General features: G+C 44.8%; 1 protein-coding gene across 1 annotated transcript in view; it reads left to right on the top strand.

Moving 5' to 3' along the window:
• The window catches only part of hpcal4 (hippocalcin like 4), a 108065-nt gene that overhangs the window by 46230 nt on the left and 37554 nt on the right, over positions 1–24281 (top strand). The gene's annotated exons all lie outside the window — the stretch shown is intronic.

The raw sequence follows: 24281 nt of genomic DNA, 5'->3' as shown, positions 1-24281 counted from the left end.
TGCTAACCTCCCCTGTTATTGTAATGGTGAGAGGTTAGCATGTCTTGGGGATATGATATAAAATGCTAACCTCCCCTGTTATTGTAATGGTGAGAAGTTCGCATTTTATGAAGGGTATGATATTTATGCCTCTCACTCAATATTCACAATTAATTCAGGACTATCAGAAATCATGGTAGCATCCACATTAATTAAGAGGTGTTTAGAAACATAATCTATTCTTATTTACAATAAAAGTAACTACAAAATGACACAGTATATGATGATTTCAGTGGACTTCTATTGGGCACAAAATACATCCAAAGCAAACACTAATACACATATATAAGTGAATTTGTCCCAATACTTTTGGTCCCTTAATTAAAAATGGGGGTAACTATGTATAAAAAAAGTTCTGTAATTTCAAAACGGTTCACCCGATATGAATGAAAATACTCGTAGTCATTGTATCATCTCAAACCCAAAGTGCTGGAGTACAGAGCAAAACCTAGATGAAGAATATGTCCCAATACTTCCTGTATTTATGTCTGAGCGTGCTCATGCTAAACCTTGTGTTCTATGTATGCTGTGTCTGCGTGAGTGTTGAAGTTGTAGAGTTGAATTCACTGTCATCATGGGAGAGCTTCACAGGTGTGTTTACCTGTCTGGTGTGTGATGTTGTCTGGTGTGTTTAGTTGTCTGGTGTGTTTAGTTGTCTAATGTTGCTATAGCGCCATTATCTAACCCAACACCCTGATGTTGCTATAGCGCCATTATCTAACCCAACACCCTGATGTTGCTATAGCGCCATTATCTAACCCAACACCCTGATGTTGCTATATCACCATTCTCTAACCCAACACCCTGATGTTGCTATATCACCATTCTCTAACCCAACACCCTGATGTTGCTATAGCACCATTCTCTAACCCAACACCCTGATGTTGCTATATCACCATTCTCTAACCCAACACCCTGATGTTGCTATAGCACCATTCTCTAACCCAACACCCTGATGTTGCTATAGCACCATTCTCTAACCCAACACCCTGATGTTGCTATATCACCATTCTCTAACCCAACACCCTGATGTTGCTATATCACCATTCTCTAACCCAACACCCTGATGTTGCTATAGCACCATTCTCTAACCCAACACCCTGATGTTGCTATAGCACCATTCTCTAACCCAACACCCTGATGTTGCTATATCACCATTCTCTAACCCAACACCCTGATGTTGCTATAGCACCATTCTCTAACCCAACACCCTGATGTTGCTATAGCACCATTCTCTAACCCAACACCCTGATGTTGCTATAGCACCATTCTCTAACCCAACACCCTGATGTTGCTATAGCACCATTCTCTAACCCAACACCCTGATGTTGCTCTAGCACCATTCTCTAACCCAACACCCTGATGTTGCTATAGCACCATTCTCTAACCCAACACCCTGATGTTGCTATAGCACCATTCTCTAACCCAACACCCTGATGTTCATCAGACGGTGATATTTGGTGCTATAGTTAACTCTGATGTTCATCAGACGGTGATATTTGGTGCTATAGTTAACTCTAATGGTCATCAGACGATGATATTTGGTGCTATAGTTAACTCTAATGGTCATCACACGATGATATTTGGTGCTATAGTTAACTCTAATGGTCATCAGACGATGATATTTGGTGCTATAGTTAACTCTGATGTTCATCAGACGATGATATTTGGTGCTATAGTTAACTCTAATGGTCATCAGGAATACTGTCGATGATATTTGGTGTCTATAGTTAACTCTGATGTTCATCAGACGGTGATATTTGGTGCTATAGTTAACTCTAATGGTCATCAGACGATGATATTTGGTGCTATAGTTAACTCTAATGGTCATCAGACGGTGATATTTGGTGCTATAGTTAACTCTGATGTTCATCAGACGGTGATATTTGGTGCTTTTGAATCTAGTTCTATTGTAATGAGTTGTTGGCATGAATATTTGTGTTACCGTGTGTGTGTGTGTGTGTGTGTTTGTGTGTATGTGTGTGTGTGTGTTACCGTGTATGTGTATGTTTGTGTTACCATGTGTGTGTGTGTGTGTGTGTGTGTGTGTGTGTGTGTGTGTGTGTTACCAAGTGTGTGTGTGTGTGTGTGTGTGTGTGTGTGTGTGTGTGTGTGTGTGTGTGTGTGTGTGTGTGTGTGTGTGTGTGTGTGTGTGTGGGTGTGTGTTACCAGTCAGTGTGAATGTGTACCAATGTGTGTGTGTGTGTGTCATATAGAATACTGTCATATAGAATACTGTGTGTGTGTGTGTGTGTGTGTGTGTGTGTGTGTGTGTGTGTGTGTGTGTGTGTGTGTGTGTGTGTGTGTGTGTGTGTGTGTGTGTGTGTGTGTGTGTGTTGGTGTTAGTGTAGAACAGTAGCTACCCAAAGGGTTTCTGTATGCTTCAGGCTGATTTCCATGTTTCTGGTCACTGATACTGCATGACAAACAGGTGTGTGTGCGTAATCATGTGGTTGTGTGTGTCCCTCCTGCTGTGTAAGTCTCTGACCTGTTCTGACACACCTGTGTCTTACAGCTGTACTGTGGCTACTGAGGGTAACACACACATGCTAACACACACAAACACATACACACACACATGGTAACACACACACACACACACACACACATATGGAATTACTGTCCAGTCATATAGAATACTGACCAGTCATATAGAATACTGTCCAGTCATATAGAATACTGTCCAGTCATATAGAATACTGTCCAGTCATATGGAATACTGTCCAGTCATATAGAATACTGTCCAGTCATATAGAATACTGTCCAGTCATATAGAATACTGTCCAGTCATATAGAGTACTGTCCAGTCATATAGAATACTGTCCAGTCATATAGACTACTGTCCAGTCATATGGAATACTGTCATATAGAATACTGTCCAGTCATATGGAATACTGTCATATAGAATACTGTCCAGTCATATGGAATACTGTCCAGTCATATAGAATACTGTCCAGTCATATGGTCCAGTCATATGAATACTGTCCAGTCATATGGAATACTGTCCAGTCATATAGAATACTGTCCAGTCATATGGAATACTGTCCAGTCATATAGAATACTGTCCAGTCATATGGAATACTGTCCAGTCATATAGAATACTGTCCAGTCATATGGAATACTGTCCAGTCATATAGAATACTGTCCAGTCAATACTGTCCAGTCATATAGAATACTGTCCAGTCATATAGAATACTGTCCAGTCATATAGAATACTGTCCAGTCATATAGAGTCATACTGTCCAGTCATATAGAATACTGTCCAGTCATATAGAATACTGTCCAGTCATATAGAATACTGTCCAGTCATATAGAATACTGTCCAGTCATATAGAATACTGTCCAGTCATATAGAATACTGTCCAGTCATATAGAATACTGTCCAGTCATATGGAATACTGTCCAGTCCAGTCATATGGAATACTGTCCAGTCATAGAATACTGTCCAGTCATATGGAATACTGTCAGTCATAGAATACTGTCCAGTCATATGGAATACTCCAGTCATAATACTAGAATACTGTCCAGTCATATGGAATACTGTCCAGTCATATAGAATACTGTCCAGTCATATGGAATACTGTCCAGTCATATAGAATACTGTCCAGTCATATGGAATACTGTCCAGTCATATGGAATACTGTCCAGTCATATAGAATACTGTCCAGTCATATAGAATACTGTCCAGTCATATAGAATACTGTCCAGTCATATGGAATACTGTCCAGTCATATAGAATACAGTCATATAGAATACTGTCCAGTCATATGGAATACTGTCCAGTCATATAGAATACTGTCCAGTCAATACTGTCCAGTCATATAGAATACTGTCCAGTCATATAGAATACTGTCCAGTCAATACTGTCCAGTCATATAGAATACTGTCCAGTCATATAGAATACTGTCCAGTCATATAGAATACTGTCCAGTCATATGGAATACTGTCCAGTCATATAGAATACTGTCCAGTCATATAGAATACTGTCCAGTCATATAGAATACTGTCCAGTCATATAGAATACTGTCCAGTCATATAGAATACTGTCCAGTCATATAGAATACTGTCCAGTCATATAGAATACTGTCCAGTCATATAGAATACTGTCCAGTCATATGGAATACTGTCCAGTCATATAGAATACTGTCCAGTCATATAGAATACTGTCCAGTCATATAGAATACTGTCCAGTCATATGGAATACTGTCCAGTCATATAGAATACTGTCCAGTCATATAGAATACTGTCCAGTCATATAGACTACTGTCCAGTCATATAGACTACTGTCCAGTCATATGCTCTACTGTCCAGTCATATGGAATACTGTCCAGTCATATGGAATACTGTCCAGTCATATAGAATACTGTCCAGTCATATAGAATACTGTCCAGTCATATAGAATACTGTCCAGTCATATAGAATACTGTCCAGTCATATAGAATACTGTCCAGTCATATAGAATACTGTCCAGTCATATAGAATACTGTCCAGTCATATAGAATACTGTCCAGTCATATAGAATACTGTCCAGTCATATGGAATACTGTCATATAGAATACTGTCCAGTCATATGGAATACTGTCCAGTCATATAGAATACTGTCCAGTCATATAGAATACTGTCCAGTCATATAGAATACTGTCCAGTCATATGGAATACTGTCCAGTCATAGAATACTGTCCAGTCATATGGAATACTGTCCAGTCATATAGAATACTGTCCAGTCATATGGAATACTGTCCAGTCATATAGAATACTGTCCAGTCATATGGAATACTGTCCAGTCATATAGAATACTGTCCAGTCATATGGAATACTGTCCAGTCATATAGAATACTGTCCAGTCATATGAATACTGTCCAGTCATATGGAATACTGTCCAGTCATATAGAATACTGTCCAGTCATATAGAATACTGTCCAGTCATATAGAATACTGTCCAGTCATATAGAATACTGTCCAGTCATATAGAATACTGTCCAGTCATATGGAATACTGTCCAGTCATATAGAATACTGTCCAGTCAATACTGTCCAGTCATATAGAATACTGTCCAGTCATATAGAATACTGTCCAGTCATATAGAATACTGTCCAGTCATATAGAATACTGTCCAGTCATATAGAATACTGTCCAGTCATATAGAATACTGTCCAGTCATATAGAATACTGTCCAGTCATATGGAATACTGTCCAGTCATATGGAATACTGTCCAGTCATATAGAATACTGTCCAGTCATATGGAATACTGTCCAGTCATATGGAATACTGTCATATAGAATACTGTCCAGTCATATGGAATACTGTCCAGTCATATAGAATACTGTCCAGTCATATGGAATACTGTCCAGTCATATGGAATACTGTCCAGTCATATAGAATACTGTCCAGTCATATGGAATACTGTCCAGTCATATAGAATACTGTCCAGTCATATAGAATACTGTCCAGTCATATAGAATACTGTCCAGTCATATAGAATACTGTCCAGTCATATAGAATACTGTCCAGTCATATAGAATACTGTCCAGTCATATAGAATACTGTCCAGTCATATAGAATACTGTCCAGTCATATAGAATACTGTCCAGTCATATAGAATACTGTCCAGTCATATGGAATACTGTCATATAGAATACTGTCCAGTCATATGGAATACTGTCATATAGAATACTGTCCAGTCATATATGAATACTGTCCAGTCATATGAATACTGTCCAGTCATATGGAATACTGTCCAGTATAGAATACTGTCCAGTCATATGGAATACTGTCCAGTCATATAGAATACTGTCCAGTCATATGGAATACTGTCCAGTCATATAGAATACTGTCCAGTCATATAGAATACTGTCCAGTCATATACTGTCCAGTCATATAGAATACTGTCCAGTCATATAGAATACTGTCCAGTCATATAGAGTCATACTGTCCAGTCATATAGAATACTGTCCAGTCATATAGAATACTGTCCAGTCATATAGAATACTGTCCAGTCATATAGAATACTGTCCAGTCAATACTGTCCAGTCATATAGAATACTGTCCAGTCATATAGAATACTGTCCAGTCAATACTGTCCAGTCATATAGAATACTGTCCAGTCATATAGAATACTGTCCAGTCATATAGAATACTGTCCAGTCATATAGAATACTGTCCAGTCATATAGAATACTGTCCAGTCATATAGAATACTGTCCAGTCATATAGAATACTGTCCAGTCATATAGAATACTGTCCAGTCATATAGAATACTGTCATATAGAATACAGTCATATAGAATACTGTCCAGTCATATAGAATACTGTCCAGTCATATGGAATACTGTCCAGTCATATAGAATACTGTCCAGTCATATGGAATACTGTCCAGTCATATGGAATACTGTCCAGTCATATAGAATACTGTCCAGTCATATAGAATACTGTCCAGTCATATAGAATACTGTCCAGTCATATAGTCCAGTCATATAGAATACTGTCCAGTCATACTGTCCAGTCATATAGGAATACTGTCCAGTCATATAGAATCATAGTCATATAGAATACTGTCCAGTCTGTCCAGTCAATACTGTCCAGATATACTGTCCAGTCATATAGAATACTGTCCAGTCATATGGAATACTGTCCAGTCATATGGAATACTGTCCAGTCATATAGAATACTGTCCAGTCATATAGAATACTGTCCAGTCATATGGAATACTGTCCAGTCATATAGAATACTGTCCAGTCATATAGAATACTGTCCAGTCATATAGAATACTGTCCAGTCATATAGAATACTGTCCAGTCATATAGAATACTGTCCAGTCATATAGACTACTGTCCAGTCATATGGAATACTGTCCAGTCATATGGAATACTGTCATATAGAATACTGTCCAGTCATATGGAATACTGTCATATAGAATACTGTCCAGTCATATGGAATACTGTCCAGTCATATAGAATACTGTCCAGTCATATGGAATACTGTCATATAGAATACTGTCCAGTCATATGGAATACTGTCCAGTCATATAGAATACTGTCCAGTCATATGGAATACTGTCCAGTCATATGGAATACTGTCCAGTCATATAGAATACTGTCCAGTCATATGGAACACTGTCCAGTCATATAGAATACTGTCCAGTCATATGGAATACTGTCCAGTCATATAGAATACTGTCCAGTCAAATGGAATACTGTCCAGTCATATAGAATACTGTCCAGTCATATAGAATACTGTCCAGTCATATAGAATACTGTCCAGTCATATAGAATACTGTCCAGTCAATACTAGTCAATACTGTCCAGTCATATAGAATACTGTCCAGTCATATAGAATACTGTCATATAGAATACTGTCCAGTCATATGGAATACTGTCCAGTCATATAATACTGAGTCATACTGTCCAGTCATATAGAATACTGTCCAGTCATATAGAATACTGTCCAGTCATATAGAATACTGTCCAGTCATATAGAATACTGTCCAGTCATAGAATACTGTCCAGTCATATGGAATACTGTCAGTCATAGAATACTGTCCAGTCATATGGAATACTGTCATATAGAATACTGTCCAGTCATATAGAATACTGTCCAGTCATATAGAATACTGTCCAGTCATATGGAATACTGTCCAGTCATATGGAATACTGTCCAGTCATATAGAATACTGTCCAGTCATATAGAATACTGTCCAGTCATATAGAATACTGTCCAGTCATATAGAATACTGTCCAGTCATATAGAATACTGTCCAGTCATATGGAATACTGTCCAGTCATATAGAATACTGTCCAGTCATATGGAATACTGTCCAGTCATATAGAATACTGTCCAGTCAATACTGTCCAGTCATATAGAATACTGTCCAGTCAATACTGTCCAGTCATATAGAATACTGTCCAGTCATATAGAATACTGTCCAGTCATATAGAATACTGTCCAGTCATATGGAATACTGTCCAGTCATATAGAATACTGTCCAGTCATATGGAATACTGTCCAGTCATATAGAATACTGTCCAGTCATATAGAATACTGTCCAGTCATATAGAATACTGTCCAGTCATATGGAATACTGTCCAGTCATATAGAATACTGTCCAGTCATATAGTCATATAGAATACTGTCCAGTCATATGGAATACTGTCCAGTCATATAGAATACTGTCCAGTCATATAGAATACTGTCCAGTCATATAGAATACTGTCCAGTCATATGGAATACTGTCCAGTCATATAGAATACTGTCCAGTCATATACTGTCCAGTCATATAGAATACTGTCCAGTCATATAATACTGTCCAGTCATATAGAATACTGTCCAGTCATATAGAATACTGTCCAGTCATATAGAATACTGTCCAGTCATATACTGGAATACTGTCCAGTCATATGGAATACTGTCCAGTCATATAGAATACTGTCCAGTCATATAGAATACTGTCCAGTCATATAGAATACTGTCCAGTCATATAGGAATACTGTCCAGTCATATAGAATACTGTCCAGTCATAGAATATGTCCAGTCAATACTGTCCAGTCATATAGAATACTGTCCAGTCATATAGAATACTGTCCAGTCATATAGAATACTGTCCAGTCATATAGAATACTGTCCAGTCATATAGAATACTGTCCAGTCATATAGAATACTGTCCAGTCATATGGAATACTGTCCAGTCATATAGAATACTGTCCAGTCATATAGAATACTGTCCAGTCATATGGAATACTGTCCAGTCATATAGAATACTGTCCAGTCATATAGAATACTGTCCAGTCATATAGAATACTGTCCAGTCATATGGAATACTGTCCAGTCATATAGAATACTGTCCAGTCATATAGAATACTGTCCAGTCATATGGAATACTGTCCAGTCATATAGAATACTGTACAGTCAGTCATAGCAGAGAATACTGTCCAGTCATAGAGATATGGAATACTGTCCAGTCATATAGAATACTGTCCAGTCATATGCTCTACTGTCCAGTCATATAGAATACTGTCCAGTCATATAGAATACTGTCCAGTCATATAGAATACTGTCCAGTCATATAGAATACTGTCCAGTCATATAGAATACTGTCCAGTCATATAGAATACTGTCCAGTCATATGGAATACTGTCCAGTCATATAGAATACTGTCCAGTCATATAGAATACTGTCCAGTCATATAGACTACTGTCCAGTCATATGCTCTACTGTCCAGTCATAGAGAATACTGTCCAGTCATATAGAATACTGTCCAGTCATATAGAATACTGACCAGTCATATAGAATACTGTCCAGTCATATAGAATACTGTCCAGTCATATAGAATACTGTCCAGTCATATGGAATACTGTCCAGTCATATAGAATACTGTCCAGTCATATAGAATACTGTCCAGTCATATAGACTACCGTCCAGTCAAATAGAATACTGTCCAATCATATAGAATACTGTCCAATCATATAGAATACTGTCCAATCATATAGAATACCGTCCAGTCAAATAGAATACTGACCAGTCATATAGAATACTGTCCAGTCAAATGGAATACTGTCCATTCTTCTGGTCAAGTGCCACAAAGAGGGACATAGGCTAATTTCACTTGGCCCAGAACAGGGCAGCACTGCTGGCCCTTAAATCTACACAGAGAGTCAACATCTATAACAACATGTCGATTTCTGACTGTGTCAACTACTGGTCTTATGTGAGAGGTATTGACATGCTGAATGCACAGAGCTGTCTGTTTAAACTACTAGCACACAGCTCAGATACCCAGGCATATCCCCAACAAGCCAACATGCCACCAACAAACACGGGGAAATTCACAGTACTACACAGAGCCATGACTACATTCCACAGCAAGTAACTCATGATAGCAGTAAAAATCAGTAAAAGAAACTAAGCAAAGATACAACCCCACCTTATGGAACAACGCAGACTGTGAAGAGACATGCTAGCACACGTACTCTACACACATGCATATTAAAATATTATTGTATTGTGTGTATTACACGTTCTGTATTGTATACATATACTGTATAGTGGTGTAATAATGTTATATGATTGGCTAACGGGGATCCCTAAAGAATACAAAACACACATACACACATACACAACTGGGGAGTCTTACCTCAGACAGATAGACACACACACACACACACACACACACACACACACACACACACACACACACACACACACACACACACACACACACACACACACACACACACACACACACACACACACACACACACACACACACACACACACACACACACACACACACACACACACACACACACACACACACACACACACACACCTGGAAAACCAAATCTCCAAAAGCCTAATACTGTTCAGTGTATAAAAGGTCATACAATATGTTTGTTTGTATTTCTGTGTTGTAGATGTAAATCATATTTGCTGGTCTGTTGTGTTGAGGAGCAATCAGGCACTAAGTGATAATAAGGCTGATCCATTACAGTTTTTTTTGCTAAACGACTGCACTGGGCACAGTCACTGAGCTAAACAGTTCACATCAAAACTCTAACTACAGTCTGCACTACCAACAGTCACCTGAGCTAAACAGACATCACCTGCAAAACTCTAACTACAGTCTAAACGACAGTGGGCACAACTGGAGTCACATGTGCAAAACTCTAACTCCAGTCTGCACTACCAACAGTCACCTGAGCTAAACAGATCACATCACCTGCAAAACTCTAACTACAGTCTGCACTACCAACAGTCACCTGAGCTAAACAGATCACATCACCTGCAAAACTCTAACTACAGTCTGCACTACCAACAGTCACCTGAGCTAAACAGATCACATCACCTGCAAAACTCTAACTACAGTCTGCACTACCAACAGTCACCTGAGCTAAACAGTTCACATCACCTGCAAAACTCTAACTACAGTCTGCACTACCAACAGTCACCTGAGCTAAACAGATCACATCACCTGCAAAACTCTAACTACAGTCTGCACTACCAACAGTCACCTGAGCTAAACAGATCACATCACCTGCAAAACTCTAACTACAGTCTGCACTACCAACAGTCACCTGAGCTAAACAGATCACATCACCTGCAAAACTCTAACTACAGTCTGCACTACTACCAACAGTCACCTGAGCTAAACAGATCACATCACCTGCAAAACTCTAACTCCAGTCTGCACTACCAACAGTCACCTGAGCTAAACAGATCACATCACCTGCAAAACTCTAACTACAGTCTGCACTACCAACAGTCACCTGAGCTAAACAGTTCACATCACCTGCAAAACTCTAACTCCAGTCTGCACTACCAACAGTCACCTGAGCTAAACAGATCACATCACCTGCAAAACTCTAACTACAGTCTCCACTACCAACAGTCACCTGAGCTAAACAGATCACATCACCTGCAAAACTCTAACTACAGTCTCCACTACCAACAGTCACCTGAGCTAAACAGTTCACATCACCTGCAAAACTCTAACTACAGTCTGCACTACCAACAGTCACCTGAGCTAAACAGTTCACATCACCTGCAAAACTCATTCCGAGCAACACAACTCTTAACACATGGCTCAAAACACGCTCAGTGCAGCCAAACACTATGCACAACCCTCACTACCAACAGACCTGAGCTAAACAGATCACATCACCTGATAACACACACTGTCACTCAGAACACACCGAGAGTAAAAACACTAGCATCAAACACCAATACAGAAAATACAAACTTTTCATCTTTACAGTTTGAACAATTTCAGTGACTTCATACAAAGTAATATTTTCTTCAAAGAAAAGAGTGACATTATTTCACATGATTTATTAACATTTTTAGAACATAACAATTCTTTAAGGTAAATTAAAATTAGCAGTTTGCTTCAATAGTCTGTAGTAATTTACGGAATTACAGTAATGAGAAAAAAAAGGTAGAAACTAAAAGTACATACTGTAATTCGAACAAATAATTGAGGTGCTAATCCTGCCTCTCTCTAGCATCAGGCCACAGGTTTTCTTCAACATCACATCTAATGTTTTCTCTTGCCATGCACCTGGGGAAGAACCTTCTGGAGTGCCTTATCCATCCCTGGCAGTCCTCTGGACTCGTGTCCTCACATCCGGCACGCATGGCTTCCAAAAGAGACATTTGGTCATGTGGGTGTTGAAAAACTCCTCTATTGGGTTGAGGAAGGGTGAATATGCAGGCAGGTACAAAACCATAAATCTGTGATGTGCTGCAAACCAATCTGTGACAGCTGCAGAGTGGTGAAAAGCAACGTTATCGCAAACTATGACAAAAACTTGGGGGTTTCTTACTGGCTCCCCCTGTTCTGCTGGCACTAGCTGAGCATAGAGCTGTTCTAGGAAAGCTATAAGCCTTTCTGTGTTGTATGGGCCAATGAGTGGTGTGTTGAGAAGCAAACCATCATTGGCCATTGCAGCACACATGGTGATATTTCCCCCCCTTTGGCCTGGAACCTCCACAGTGGCCTTTGACCTATAACATTCCTTCCTCTGCGCCGTGTTTTGGCAAGGTTAAATCCAGCTTCATCAATAAATACAAATGGTCTTTCCAGTGCTTCCAACTCCATTACTCTCTGAAAAACAGTAAGTGCACAGTTTTACTGTAGAAATGCTAGTGTTTTTTTATAACTGTAAATATTTTGTATAGCTGTGTACGTAACCTCAGACATCTTACCTGGACATATTGGTATCTTTGCTCTTTTACCCGGTCACTGTTTCTCTCGAACGGTACAGTGTGTAACTGTTTCATTGTAACTTGGTGTTTCTTTGGGACTCGAGCAATAGTTGTTGTGCTGACAGAATTAACATTTTCAAATATATCATTATCAGCCAGCACTCTATCTTGAATCTCCCGCAGTTTTATTGCATTGTTGACAACAACCATGTCAATGATAGCATTTTCCTGCGCATCTGAAAATATTTTTCCTCTTCCCCCTATTGGGGGCAGCCTTTGGGTCCTGTTGTAAAAATATATTTTACAGTCAAACTTACTGTAATATATATCTGTGTAAATATTATATAATTGCAATACAAAATAGATTCCTGTAATGTTTTCATTTACTGTAAGGATGTAACTCTCACCTGTTTGCATGATGGAAAATTTGCATTACAGATGCCACTGTGGATCTTTGCAGATTGGGTTGCACCCTCAACCCTGCCTCTCTCAATGAGAGACCATGGTTCACGACATGGTCTATAAGTGTAGCCCTTATTTCAGCAGAAATAACAGCTCTTTGTCTTCTTTGTCTTCCTCCATGCATCCACCCTCTCCCTGCCACCCTTCTCCCTCCACGAACCCATCTTCCTTGTTCCATTTCCAAAATGAGTCTTTCTGAGCTCTACCTATATATACTGTAATATGTGTGTGTGTTCACTAACAAGTCTAAAACAAGACACCTGATTAGCCTTTCAGCTGAAATTGCAATCAGCAGTGTTTGAAAGGCACAAGGCTGAAATCTATTCCGTTTTGAATGTGTGGTTCACAGTTTTGACAGCAGTGTGTTAGCATTTGAACAAAGTGCTGTAAATCCACAGTGTTGTGCAGGTTGTGGTTAAAGTCATTGGATAAGTGTGTAGCGTTTTGAAAACTGTGTTCAAGCAATGAAAAACGAACTAGAGTTTGGTCCACATGAACTGCTGCTGTGCAGACTGTAGTTAGAGTTTGGTCCACATGAACTGCTGCTGTACAGACTGTAGTTAGAGTTTGGTCCACATGAACTGCTGCTGTGCAGACTGTAGTTAGAGTTTTGCACATGTGACTCCAGTTGTGTCCACTGTCATTTAGCAATCGAAAAAAACTGTAAGAAAATGACAGTAAGCATATATTTTTTTCAATCCCATGGATTTATGAAGAATTGAATCATTTTACGGTCGAGAAGGACAAAGCAATTGGAATGGCAAATAAGTCTGACTGCGTTGCTGCTCGTCAAACACAATGCAATTTGAAGAAAAACACGTGAGTAAACTGAACAAACAGAATAAAAAACTGGAACAAAGATTAAATTATATGAAGAATGACAGTAAAATGTTTCAGAGAACCTTAAATTAAATTTTGGGCAATAAGTTAACAAAGGGGTAGTGTGCTAATATAGCACTGCCAGGAGTTTGTGTGGAAGATAAGTTTGCTGATGTTCCCATTTTTGTAATAGTCAGAAAAATGTGTCTCTTAACTTTTTTATATCATTTTTATTTCATTGCCGCGCTGCAAGCGTCCCCTGTACCATAAGAAGTTAAGAGAGGGGGGTGCTATATTAGCACATTACCCCTCTGTTTAAGAGAGGGGGGTGTTAACGAGGGGTGGAAACTCAGGAAACTTAACAACGAGGACTCTGAGTCAGCTAATATAAATCTCTATGAGTCTGGAACAGTAATGGGACAGGGCAACCCCCAAACAGTCTCAGCTGGACTTTCACCTAATCAAAGAATGAGCCAAGTAGGAGAAGCTCTCCCTTGAGAAAGATACCCCCACCCCGAGCGGGTCAGACAGACCTCTTCATTATATAACCCCACAGACGAGCCACACCCAGCGGAAAGTCAACCTCCCAGCACAGAGTACTACTCCCTCATTGAAATGAAGGATACATTTACCCAGCTGGAGGTAAGGAAGGTGGAGCTGGAACAGTAGGTGATCACACTCTAGTCAGCACTAGACCTCTACATTATATAACCCCACAAACGAGCCATCCCCAGCGGAATTTCAACCCAGACAACAGTCCAGTACAACAACACCCTGTTAACCAGACCCAGACAACAGTCCAGTACAACAACACCCTGTTAACCAGACCCGGACAACAGTCCAGTACAACAACACCCTGTTAACCAGACCCAGACAACAGTCCAGCACAACAACACCCTGTTAACCAGACCCAGACAACAGTCCAGTACAACAACACCCTGTTAACCAGACCCAGACAACAGTCCAGTACAACAACACCCTGTTAACCAGACCCAGACAACAGTCCAGTACAACAACACCCTGTTAACCAGACCCAGGAGAGGAGAGGGTCAGACTGCTGGAGGGGAGGGTGAGGGGGATGGGGGAGAGGGTGAGGGGGATGGGGGAGAGGGTGAGGGGATGGAGGAGAGGGTGAGGGGATGGAGGAGAGGGTGAGGGGGATGGGGGAGAGGATGAGGGGGATGGGGGAGAGGGTGAGGGGGATGGAGGAGAGGGTGAGGGGATGGAGGAGAGGGTCAGACTGCTGGAGGGGAGGGTGAGGGGGATGGGGGAGAGGGTGAGGGGGATGGGGGAGGGTGAGGGGGATGGAGGAGAGGGTGAGGGGAATGGAGGGGAGGGTGAGGGGGATGGAGGGGAGGGTGAGGGGATGGAGGAGAGGGTGAGGGGAATGGAGGGGAGGGTGAGGGGATGGAGGAGAGGGTGAGGGGATGGAGGAGAGGGTGAGGGGATGGAGGAGAGGGTGAGGGGAATGGAGGGGAGGGTGAGGGGGATGGAGGAGAGGGTGAGGGGATGGAGGAGAGGGTGAGGGGAATGGAGGGGAGGGTGAGGGGGATGGAGGAGAGGGTGAGGGGATGGAGGAGAGGGTGAGGGGATGGAGGAGAGGGTGAGGGGATGGGGGAGAGGGTGAGGGGGATGGAGGAGAGGGTGAGGGGGATGGAGGAGAGGGTCAGACTGCTGGAGGGGAGGGTGAGGGGGATGGGGGAGAGGGTGAGGGGATGGGGGAGAGGGTGAGGGGGATGGAGGAGAGGGTGAGGGGATGGAGGAGAGGGTGAGGGGAATGGAGGGGAGGGTGAGGGGGATGGAGGAGAGGGTGAGGGGAATGGAGGGGAGGGTGAGGGGTATGGAGGAGAGGGTCAGACTGCTGGAGGGGAGGGTGAGGGGGATGGGGGATAGGGTGAGGGGGATGGGGGATAGGGTGAGGGGGATGGGGGAGAGGGTGAGGGGAATGGAGGAGAGGGTGAGGGGATGGAGGAGAGGGTGAGGGAAATGGAGGGGAGGGTGAGGGGGATGGAGGAGAGGGTGAGGGGATAGAGGAGAGGGTGAGGGGGGATGGGGAGAGGGTGAGGGGGATGGAGGAGAGGGTGAGGGGATGGAGGAGAGGGTGAGGGGGATGGGGGAGAGGGTGAGGGGGATGGGGAGAGGGTGAGGGGAATGGAGGGGAGGGTGAGGGGGATGGAGGAGAGGGTGAGGGGATAGAGGAGAGGGTGAGGGGGATGGGGAGAGGGTGAGGGGGATGGAGGAGAGGGTGAGGGGATGGAGGAGAGGGTGAGGGGGATGGGGGAGAGGGTGAGGGGGATGGGGAGAGGGTGAGGGGGATGGAGGAGAGGGTCAGACTGCTGGAGGGGAGGGTGAGGGGGATGGAGGAGAGGGTGAGGGGGATGGCGTGTGACAGAGAACAACCCACTAGAGATGTGGCCAACCCCGCAGAGAAGCCAGCAGAAGAGCCCACCTGAGCACCCAACAAAAGTCTCGACACCACAGCAGAACAGTCCACACCAGACCCTGACCATAGAGTCGACATCACAGCAGAACAGACAAATGAAGAACCCCAAGCCCAGGGGCTCTCAACCCCTCTGAGCACCCCCCCTGTCAGCCACCCTGATAGCCCTTCTGACAACCCCCCCCCCCCACACACACACACACACACCCACTGAGGACATACACAAGACACAGATTGTCCTCCTTATGGACTCAAATGGGAAATATATACAAGAAAAAAAACTTTTTTTCCCAAACACAGTGTGTCTAAACTCTGGTGTCCAAACACCCAGCGCGCCCTAGACCTTCTGTCTGAGGACCAACTAGGTTCACCCAGCGCGCCCTAGACCTTCTGTCTGAGGACCAACTAGGTTCACCCAGCGCGCCCTAGACCTTCTGTCTGAGGACCAACTAGGTTCACCCCCTAGACCTTCTGTCTGAGGACCAACTAGGTTCACCCAGACCTTCTGTCTGAGGACCAACTAGGTTCACCCAGCGCGCCCTAGACCTTCTGTCTGAGGACCAACTAGGTTCACCCAGCGCGACCTTCTGTCTGAGACCTTCACCCAGCGCGCCCTAGACCTCTGTCTGAGGACCAACTAGGTTCACCCAGCGCGCCCTAGACCTTCTGTCTGAGGACCAACTAGGTTCACCCAGCGCGCCCTAGACCTTCTGTCTGAGGACCAACTAGACCAGCGCGCCCTAGACCTTCTGTCTGAGGACCAACAGGTTCACCCAGCCCCCTAGACCTTCTGTCTGAGGACCAACTAGGTTCACCCAGCGCGCCCTAGACCTTCTGTCTGAGGACCAACAAGGTTCACCCAGCGCGCCCTAGACCTTCTGTCTGAGGACCAACTAGGTTCACCCAGCGCGCCCTAGACCTTCTGTCTGAGGACCAACTAGGTTCACCCAGCGCGCCCTAGACCTTCTGTCTGAGGACCAACTAGGTTCACCCAGCGCGCCCTAGACCTTCTGTCTGAGGACCAACTAGGTTCACCCAGCGCGCCCTAGACCTTCTGTCTGAGGACCAACTAGGTTCACCCAGCGCCCAACTAGGTTCACCCAGCGCCCCTAGACCTTCTGTCTGAGGACCAACTAGGTTCACCCAGCGCGCCCTAGACCTTCTGTCTGAGGACCAACTAGGTTCACCCAGCGCGCCCTAGACCTTCTGTCTGAGGACCAACTAGGTTCACCCAGCGCTTCTTCTGTCTGAGGACCAACTTTCACCCAGCGCCCCTAGACCTTCTGTCTGAGGACCAACTAGGTTCACCCAGCGCGCCCTAGACCTTCTGTCTGAGGACCAACTTTCACCCAGCGCGCCCTAGACCTTCTGTCTGAGGACCAACTAGGTTCACCCAGCGCGCCCTAGACCTTCTGTCTGAGGACCAACTAGGTTCACCCAGCGCGCCCTAGACCTTCTGTCTGAGGACCAACTAGGTTCACCCAGCGCGCCCTAGACCTTCTGTCTGAGGACCAACAAGGTTCACCCAGCGCGCCCAGACCTTCTGTCTGAGGACCAACCACCCAGAGGACCCCTAGACCTTCTGTCTGAGGACCAACTAGACAGCGCGCCCTAGACACCCAGGACCTGCCAGGTTCACCCAGACCTTCTGTCTGAGGACCAACTAGGTTCACCCACCCAATAATACACAGAAGTGCAAACGACCTGAGAGCACAGCACTGAAGGGAGTGATTGAAAAGGCTTCTTCTACTTTCCCCAAGGCACAAGTGGTTATCTCCACCCTGCTACCACGGAAAGACTTCCACCCCGCCACAATACAGCGGGTAAACGCAAGTATTTCCCGTGACTGTGCCTCAAAACCAAACGTTTTCCTGGCCCAACACTCCACCCTGGACTTGAACAGTCTCTATGACCAGGCCCACCTCTACAAGGCACCTTGGCCCGGACTCTAAAGGACATCGCTCTCAAACGTATACCCAACACTTCACACAGGAGCAACCGATCAATAGACACCCCACCCAGACCAGCGAGACACCATCCCAGACCTGCGGGACCCCCCCCCCCCCCTGGACCTACACATAGAGGACCCACGACTTACCTCCAGACCACAGCACCACCAGCCACATCCACATGCACACCCCCACCCCAAACAATCAACACTCCCCCCACGTCAACCATGCCCACACCCCCACCCCAAACAATCAACACACCCCCCGTCAACCATGCCCACACCCCCACCCCAAACAATCAACACTCCCCCCACGTCAACCATGCCCACACCCCCACCCCAAACAATCAACACTCCCCCCACGTCAACCATGCCCACACCCCCACCCCAAACAATCAACACTCCCCCACGTCAACCATGCCCACATCCCCACCCCAAACAATCAACACTCCCCCCACGTCAACCATGCCCACACCCCCACCCCAAACAATCAACACTCCCCCCCACGTCAACCATGCCCACACCCCCACCCCAAACAATCAACACTCCCCCCCCCCACGTCAACCATGCCCACACCCCCACCCCAAACAATCAACACTCCCCCCACATCAACCATGCCCACACCCCCACCCCAAACAATCAACACTCCCCCCCCCACGTCAACCATGCCCACACCCCCACCCCAAACAATCAACACTCCCCCCCCCACATCAACCATGCCCACACCCCCACCCCAAACAATCAACACTCCCCCACGTCAACCATGCCCACACCCCCACCCCAAACAATCAACACTCCCCCCACATCAACCATGCCCACACCCCCACCCCAAACAATCAACACTCCCCCCACGTCAACCATGCCCACACCCCCACCCCCCCACGTCAACCAATGCCCACACCCCACCCCCCCACGTCAACCATGCCCACACCCCCACCCCCCCACGTCAACCAATGCCCACACCCCCACCCCCCCACGTCAACAATGCCCACACCCCCCCCCACGTCAACAATGCCCACACCCCCACCCCCCCACGTCAACCAATGCCCACACCCCCACCCCCCCACGTCAACAATGCCCACACCCCCCCCCCCCACCTCAACAATGCCCACCCCCCACCCCCCCACGGCAACAATGCCCCCCACGTCAACCAATGCCCACACCCCCACCCCCCCACGTCAACCATGCCCACACCCCCCCCCCCCCACGTCAACAATGCCCACACCCCATTTCACATGCTTTGACGATGGTAACATGGGTTTCCCATACCAATTATCCTTTTAAATTAAATTCAAAGAGAGGGAGAGAGAGAAACCTGTTTCCTACATCAGAGAGAGAGAGACCTGCTCTAACAACAGAGAGAGAGAGAGAGAGAGAGAGAGAGAGCGAGAGAGAGACCTGTTCTAACAACAGAGAGAGAGACCTGTTCTAACAACAGAGAGAGAGATACCTGTTCTAACAACAGAGAGAGAGAGATACCTGTTCTAACAACAGAGAGAGAGAGATACCTGTTCTAACAACAGAGAGAGATACCTGTTCTTATAACAGAGAGAGAGACCTGTTCTAACAACAGAGAGAGAGAGAGAGAGAGACCTGTTCTAACAACAGAGAGAGAGACCTGTTCTAACAACAGAGAGATAGACCTGTTTTAACAACAGAGAGAGAGAGATACCTCTTCTAACAACAGAGAGAGAGAGATACCTGTTCTAACAACAGAGAGAGATACCTGTTCTAATAACAGAGAGAGAGACCTGTTCTAACAACAGAGAGAGAGAGAGAGAGAGAGAGAGAGAGAGACCTGTTCTAACAACAGAGAGAGAGAGAGAGACCTGTTCTAACAACAGAGAGAGAGACCTGTTCTAACAACAGAGAGAGAGAGAGATACCTGTTCTAACAACAGAGAGAGAGAGAGACCTGTTCTAACAACACAGAGAGAGACCTGTTCTAACAACAGAGAGAGAGACCTGTTCTAACATCAGAGAGAGAGACCTGTTCTAACAACAGAGAGAGAGATACCTGTTCTAACAACAGAGAGAGAGAGACCTGTTCTAACAACAGAGAGAGAGAGAGACCCCTGTTCTAACAACAGAGAGAAAGAGAGAGAGACCTGTTCTAACAACAGAGAGAGAGAGACCTGTTCTAACAACAGAGAGAGAGACCTGTTCTAACAACAGAGAGAGAGACCTGTTCTAACAACAGAGAGAGAGACCTGTTCTAACATCAGAGAGAGAGAGAGAGTTGGGGAGAGAGAGACCTGTTTTAACAACAGAGAGAGAGACCTGTTCTAACAACAGAGAGAGAGAGAGAGAGAGACCTGTTTTAACAACAGAGAGAGAGAGAGAGACCTGTTTTAACAACAGAGAGAGAGACCTGTTCTAACAACAGAGAGAGAGAGAGAGAGAGAGACCCTGTTCTAACAACAGAGAGAGAGACCTGTTCTAACAACAGAGAGAGAGACCTGTTCTAACAACAGAGAGAGAGACCTGTTCTAACAACAGAAGAGAGAGAGAGAGAGAGAGACCTGTTCTAACAACAGAGAGAGGAGACCTGTTCTAACAACAGAGAGAGTTGGGGAGAGAGATACATAGACAGATATACAAGGATATGTTCTACTGTCTTTACCTGGTTATTTGTTAATACAAAGGAGGAAAACCTCCAGCTCACCATTAACCTTTGTTGTAGCTATTTTTCCCCAGTCAAATCGAATCAAATGAAGTTGTATTTGTCACATACACCAAATACAATCAATCAAATGTATTTATGAAGCCATTTTTACATCAGCCGATGTCACAAAGTGCTGTACAGAAACCCAGCCTAAAACCCCCAAACAGCAAGCAATGCAGGTGTAGAAGCACGGTGGCTAGGAAAAACTCCCTAGACAGGCAGGCACCTAGGAAGAAACCTAGAGAGGAACCAGGCTCTGAGGGGTGGCCAGTCCTCTTCTGGCTGTGCCCGGGAGGAGATTATAACAGAACATGGCCAAGATGTTCAAATGTTCATAGATGACCAACAGGGTCAGATAATTATAATCACAGTAGTTGTTGAGGGTGAAGCAGGTCAGCACCTCAGGAGTAAATATCAGTTGGCTTTTCAAAGCAGACCATTCAGAGTTAGAGACAGCAGGTGTGGTAGAGGGAGAGAGTTGAAAACAGCAGATCTGGGACAGGTAGCACGTCCGGTGAACAGGTCAGGGTTCCATAGCCGCAGGCAGAACATTTGAAACTGGAGCAGCAGCACGGCCAGGTGGACTGGGGACAGCAAGGAGTCATCAGGCCAGGTAGACCTGAGGCATGCTCCTATTGTTCAGGTCCTCTGAGAGAAGAGAGAAAAAGACAGAATTATAGGGAGCACACTTAAATTCACACAGGACACCGGATAAGACTGAAGAAATACTCCAGATATAACAGACTGACCCTAGCACCCCGACACATAAACTACTGCAACATAAATACTGGAGGCTGAGACAGGAGGGGTCGGGGCACACTGTGGCCCCGTCCAACGATACCCCCAGACGGGGATAACCAGGCAGGATAATACCACACCACATTGACAAAGCACATTCCCCACACGACTAGAGGGATAGCTTCAACCACCAACTTACTACCCTGAGACAAGGCCGAGTATACCCCGCGAAGATCTCCTCCATGACACGAACCCGAGGGGGGCACCAACCTGGACAGGAAGATCACGTCAGTGACTCAACCCACTCAAATGACGCACCCCTCCTAGGGACGGCATGGAAGAGCACCAGTAAGCCAGTGACTCAGCCCCTGTAATAAGGTTAAAGGCAGAGAATCCCACTGCAGAGAGGGGAACCGGCCAGGCAGAGACAGCAAGGGTGGTTCGTCGCTCCAGTGCCTATCAATCCACCATCACACCCCTGGGACAGACTACACTCAATCATAGGACTTACAGAAGAGATGAGTCTTCAATAAGGACTTAAAAGGTTGAGACCGACAGGTGTAGACCTTACAGTGAAATGCTTATTTAAAAACCCTTAACCAATATGAAATAATACATATGGAATCATGTAGTAATCAAAAAAAGTGTTTAATGCAACTCGGGGGCAGTATTTTAATTTTTGGGTAAAAAACGTTCCCATTTTAAACGGGATATTTTGTCACGACAAGATGCTCGACTATGCATATAATTGACAGCTTTGGATAGAAAACACTCTGACGTTTCCAAAACTACAAAGATATTGTCTGTGAGTGCAACAGAACTGATGTTACAGGCGAAACCCAGATAAAAATCCAACCAGGAAGTGTCGCATTGTTTGAAACCCCTTCATGCCAGTGACTCCTTATATGGCTGTGAATGGGCTATGAGTGAGCTTACGCTTTCTACGTATTCCCCAAGGTGTCTACAGCATTGTGACGTCTTTATACGCATTTATGTTGAAGAATAGCCGTAAGGGACCACATTGAGCAAGTGGTCACATGATGGCTCCCGCAGAAAATTTGTAGTGACTGCCAAACTGCTTGTCTAGCGTTGGCTGTAAAGCATATTTTGAAAATCTGAGATTACAGTGTGATTAACAAAAGGCTAAGATGTGTCTCAATATGTTTCATTTTTGATTTTCATGAATAGAAAGATTTTGTAGGAAGATTTATGTCCGCTGCGTTATGCTAATTAGTTTGAGGCTATGATGACGCTCCCAGTTCCGGGTTTGAGAGTCACAAGAAGTAAAAAAAATCTAAATATATTTTAGCAGTGTTCTAGATAAGATTCAGTGGTTTGGTTGCACAAGCGGGGAGCCACGTCAACAGCAAGTTGCAGTAGATGAAAACTGCCTGGATTAGGATCTGCGCCGCTTCCTGTGTGAGGTAGGGTCAGACTCTACGGATGTTGTAGAGTATGACCCTACAGGAGAGGCTCACTGCTTTGATTTTCGCAGAAGATGACAGGGTATTGTCCAAGGTCACGCCACGTTTCGAGACTGGAGACAGGTGCTCTACACAGAACGAGCACTATCTAGCTGCATCTGCTCTACACAGTACGAGCCCTATCTAGGGGCATCTGCTCTACACAGTACGAGCCCTATCTGGGGGCATCTGCTCTACACAGTACGAGTCCTACCTGGGGGCATCTGCTCTACATAGTACGAGCCCTACCTGGGGGCATCTGCTCTACACAGTACGAGCCCTACCTGGGGGCATCTGCTCTACACAGTACGAGCCCAACCTGGGGGCATCTGCTCTACACAGTACGAGCCCTATCTAGGGGCATCTGCTCTACACAGTACGAGCCCTATCTGGGGGCATCTGCTCTACACAGTACGAGTCCTACCTGGGGGCATCTGCTCTACACAGTACGAGCCCTACCTGGGGGCATCTGCTCTACACAGTATGAGCCCTACCTGGGGGCATCTGCTCTACACAGTACGAGCCCTACCTGGGGCCATCTGCTCTACACAGTACGAGCCCTATCTGGGGCATCTGCTCTACACAGTACGAGCCCTACCTGGGGGTAGGTGCTCTACACAGTACGAGCCCTATCTGCCTGCTCTACTATCTGGGGGTATCTGGTCTGCTCTACACAGTACGAGCCCTATCTGGGGGTATCTGCTCTACACAGTACGAGCCCTATCTAGGGGCATCTGCTCTACACAGTAACATCTGCACTAACAGCACTTTTTGGGTACATGCCTGCCTCCCAATATTCATTATATTCCTTTGACTTAATCTGATTATATGATTGTGTGTATTTCCTATTTGATTGAATAATTGATTTGTGATTTGATTGCTTGTGTGTATTCCAGAGATGGTTGAATCTTTGGCTTAATTTATTCATTGATTTATTGATCAATCAACTGATTGTGTGTATTCCAGAGATGGTTGAATCTTTGGCCTCATTTATTGATTGATTTATTGATCAA

This window comes from Oncorhynchus gorbuscha, linkage group LG24 (assembly GCF_021184085.1).
Source record: "Oncorhynchus gorbuscha isolate QuinsamMale2020 ecotype Even-year linkage group LG24, OgorEven_v1.0, whole genome shotgun sequence".
Classification (NCBI taxonomy): Eukaryota; Metazoa; Chordata; class Actinopteri; order Salmoniformes; family Salmonidae; genus Oncorhynchus; species Oncorhynchus gorbuscha.
This window is presented reverse-complemented; position numbering and strand designations above follow the sequence as displayed.